Below are 4321 nucleotides of genomic sequence, written 5' to 3'. Positions count from 1 at the left end.
GCCAAATATGGGCAAAGCAGTCTTCTTTGCAATATATAACTAACCAAGAATGAGAAATTTAAGTTGGACACCATTTTATGAGTAGATAGGGGAGAGAATTCAGTAGGCTGGTACCAACAGGTCTTTGCTGCAAGGCTCAAAAGCTAAGAATGACCAAGCTTTGATACAAAATAATGTTAGTCATAAAGGCATTTGATAACTTCTAGTTGTGTCATATTAATGACAGTAGCTTGTTAATGGTTTGTAAGCTTTTTTGCTGCCTTATTTTCTTATTTTCCCTTAATTTTTTAAGTTTTTCTTTTTTAATTGAATAAACCATCATATCATTTTTGATTGTCTTGGAGTGGCAGTTCTTTCATGCAATTAAGTGGGGTACAGTGTTCCATATTGCCCATTGCCATTTTAAAAAAAACTAGTCTTTATTCAAGGTTTTAAAATTCAGTTAATTTATCTGTTGCCTTTCCCACTCCAGTTATCTCCCTTGCAGTGAGTGCAGTGCAAGGTCAGCCACAGTTCTTGATTTATAGCCAGGTATAGTATTAAGAGTATGCAACGTATAGACCAGAATTCTTTGGTTATACTTGTCTTCTCAGGCATTGACAGCTACAACTACCAGGGTCTCTGACCCTTTCTCCACCATGTTCCTCAAAGCCTCCCCTAGCACCTGGTGTCAGGCTATTGGTTTCTCTCTCCCTCTTCCTCTGCTGGGCTCCACGGTGGCAGAAAGTCACCAAAAGAGCAGATAGCTGCAAAGACACTGTTGAGTATAAGAGGGACTGGGTCTATTTTCAATTTGCAAGGTGTGTCTGTTTTCAATTTGCACAGTGCATTCTGCTTAAAAAAAAACAAACCATTTCCACATTCCTCACCCCAAAGTACTTGTAAATACAGAGAATGAGAGAGAGATTAGTGGCATAATAAAGAACAAACTTTTAGGGTCAAATGATTGGATACGGATGAATAGACATAGGTGATCTAGAAGTTTTAAAGATGATTCCGAAGTTTAAGTTTGGGAGAACCTTGGTACTATTAAAACAAACAAGGATCTTAGAAGGGGAGAAATTGTCTCCGAAGGAAAGGATAAATTTAGTTTTTCATTTGACTCAACAGCTCAAGTGCAAGTAGGATTTTAAAAATCTTTTTTAAGTTTTTATTCTTCAATTAGAGTTGACATTCAATATTATTAATTTCAGGTGTACAGCAGAGTGGTTAGACATTTATATAATTTATGAGGTGATCCCATTTTAAATCGGAAATTGTTGGAGGGCACTGACAATAGTAACTTGGCGGTGTGTGGGATGATTAATTTCTGTGCAAGGCCTGAAGGCAGTATAACAGTGATAATGGAAAAAAATGAAATAAGCATTGCTAAGAAAGTCATTTAAAAAAGTCAGGGGGCTATTAAGGAAGTGGGGCCTGTGCACATCTTTGGCCTCAGTTCTCAGAGTTGCTATTAACTTGCTAAATCTGTTGCTAAATGCAGCTCAAGGCCCAGCCAGAAACATCCTGGACTACAAACGTCCTGGAACAGCTGCTACGTGGACATACATGGACTTTACTGCCCTCCTTGTCGTTTTCACACACACTCCCCCCCCCCCAATGTTTGCATGTTGGAACTAACCAATCCCTGTTAACATACAATCCTTCAGTTGAATGAAAGAACTGCATTATGTGGGTTTATAAACCCTGCCTTTTTAAATTCTTTTCAGTGTATAGTTTGGGTTGCTACCTGAATCTGCGTCACTTGGATTCAAATCCTTTAAGACCCCAAATAAACTTTTGATTTGTTTTACAGCCTCAGATCTTTACTGGTTAACAATGGTGTTTCAGAAACTAAACATCGTGACGGTGGAAGCAAAATGGAGATAAATGTCTAGAAATATACTGTGAATGAAAAAGGGGCTATGCAATAAGCCTGACAACCTCAGTGGCCCAAAGTGACCACACAGGATGGTCTGATCACGAATTCCTTTCGTGGTGGGTAGGCACGTCCCAGGCCTATAGCTTCCTCAGCAAAGGTCAGTCTTTACCTTAAGTGAGCCCTGTCCAGTATGCATCTGGGATAACATACCTTTGGAATGTCAGAGTAATTTCCTTTTCCTACCCCTCAAAGGCATAACCACGAGCACCAGAGCACAAGACCGCAGAACCCCTTATTGTTATTTTGCTCCTCACACACCATTTCCGTGTGCTGTGTTAATTATTAACTATCCTGTACCCACCAACGTAAAAGCATGCTTTTCCATTTTGCTTTTTATCCAATCCTAGAGACCCTCCCCGATGCTTTCTCCCGCCTCCTTAATCTACCACCAATGGATTTCATGCACCTTCCTTACGTCTTCTCTTTTGATTCTAATGTATAAAGTAAGCTGCAAAACTGCCATTCTCTGGAGCATTTGAGATTTTGCTCCCCGGGACACATGCGTCAGTTTAGCTCAATAAACTCATAAAAATTCTCTACAAGTTTGGACGTTTCTTACATTGACAATACCAACTAGTAAGTCAAACTTTTAAGAGTGGGTTAAGATGTGTTTTGGAAACCATGTTAATTAAGTGGTTCATATTTTTTTCCGTTAAGGGCGAGAATGGGTCATTGAAGGGTTTTAAGTAGGGTCCAGGGGAAATTTGCATGTTAGAATGATCTGGAGGGTACCTTCCTTTTCTAGAAGCTGGACAGTGCCCTGACCAGGAGATAGAGAGGGCTGGTAAAGCCCCTTCTGGCCTGTATTCTGCAATCTGTGGGGCTCCATACTCCTCTTCGTTACCAGGGCCCAGATTAGGGTGAATAAAGCAAAATTTAAGAGGTGCCAAAAAACGCGGCCATCGAGATTAATGACACTTTAATGCAATATTTAAAAAATCCAAAATAAATAAAAAAACCAGAATTTAAAATAAAGACAAGATCAGTAAGCCGAAGTTAATTAAAATCATTTAAGATGGCCACTTGGTCAAGAAAAATTGTCAGACATGGCAATTCTTGCAATTGGGAATAAGAAGTACACTTTGAAATTATTATCTATCAGTTCACCTCTATTAAAGCCAGGAAAGTAAAATTATAATAAAAATTTTTGGCATAAATAAAATATTTAAACTTAAAACAATTTTGTGAATTTTAATACATCTAATTTTCAAATATTCAATATTCAAGTACTTTGATGTTCTGAAAAATAGTTTTTATTACATGAAAATATAGGGCCAAGTGCACATATTCCCTTGTGCCTCAGGATCCAATATGGCTCGAATCTCGTATGTGACTAAAATTTTAATTTTTTTGTTTGTGCTACTGCTATAGGATGTAGTATTATTTTACTTCTCTTTTTTTCCTTCAGGGAAAGACTAAATTATATTAATTTTGACTTTTTGAAAACATTGCATTGAAATATCCCACTGCCAATTTTTTGGCGCCTCAGTTTTGCGCTGTGAGCTCTGACCCGACTCCTTTTCCTCGTTTTCTTACTGTTTTAGGAAGCCTGTACCTTTCTAGTTGTTCCCCGAGGTGGAGCTATCTCTCCGGGGCCGAGCTGGGAACCTCGTCAAATAATTCCGTTTCATTATAAACTTGAAAACGGGACCACTCACCACTTGGCGGCGTCGACTTACCTGCTCTCGTGAGGTAAAAGCTTCCGGAACTAAGGCGGTTAGGGGGCGTGTTTCCCGCGGCGTTGGCCGGCGGCAATTCTACTACGCACGCCGCGGATTTCCGGTTTTTCTTCCTCTCGCGAATTTTGCGTCACGGCCAAAGCCGGAAATGGCCCCCTGGGGCTGGGCTGTACGGCTCCAGCGTCCGGCGAGGGAGGGAGGAAGGAATAAGTTCTGTGCTGGGTTGTACGTGAGGCCTTGCGTGGGTCGGGTGGTGGTTCTCCGTCAGTGTCTGGCCCTTCTCTTTTTCACGCGTACGGAGGATTTCGCGCTTTCCTCTCACCCCCCCAGTCCCTCTGTGTTGTTCGGGAAAGCCACTTTGAGAAAGGGCAGCCGCCCAGCCTGGCGGTGAGGCCGGGGAGCCCAGGGATCTCCTTAGTCTTTGCTAACGGGGATGGAGGCAGTAATTTTTGCAGCAACGGGTTTCAGATTTAAGTACCTGGATGACGTTGTAATATTTATGGAGCCCTTCCAGTGTGTTAGGAACTGTTTGAGGAGGATTGGACTCGGCAATGACTAAATCGAACAGAAATTCTTGCCCTAAGGGAGCTTGCATTTTAATAAAATTTGAGAAGACAGTGGAGTGGAAATGGGAACAATTTTTTTTGTATAAATTGGAGGAAAAGGAAGGGGGATCAAAAAGACATACAGGTGTAAGAGTTTTTTGGAGGGATTCCTTTTC

General features: G+C 40.9%; 1 protein-coding gene across 5 annotated transcripts in view; it reads left to right on the top strand.

Annotated features, from left to right (window-relative positions):
* The first annotated feature begins 3735 nt into the window (after positions 1-3735).
* SSBP1 (single stranded DNA binding protein 1) overlaps positions 3736-4321 on the top strand; it is a 15066-nt gene continuing 14480 nt past the window's right edge. For 2 of the 5 annotated variants that reach the window (XM_025045955.1, XM_006910466.3), the window contains exon 1: positions 3736-3825. The gene's annotated coding sequence lies outside the window, so the exon portion shown is untranslated. Of the gene's footprint in view, positions 3988-4321 lie in introns of all 5 variants that reach the window. The other 3 variants (XM_025045956.1, XM_025045957.1, XM_025045959.1) reach the window with 3 other exon arrangements.

This window comes from Pteropus alecto, unplaced genomic scaffold (genome assembly GCF_000325575.1).
Source record: "Pteropus alecto unplaced genomic scaffold, ASM32557v1 scaffold22, whole genome shotgun sequence".
NCBI classification, from domain to species: domain Eukaryota; kingdom Metazoa; phylum Chordata; class Mammalia; order Chiroptera; family Pteropodidae; genus Pteropus; species Pteropus alecto.
Note: the sequence above shows the minus strand (reverse complement) of the source record. Positions and strands in the feature narration are given on the sequence as shown.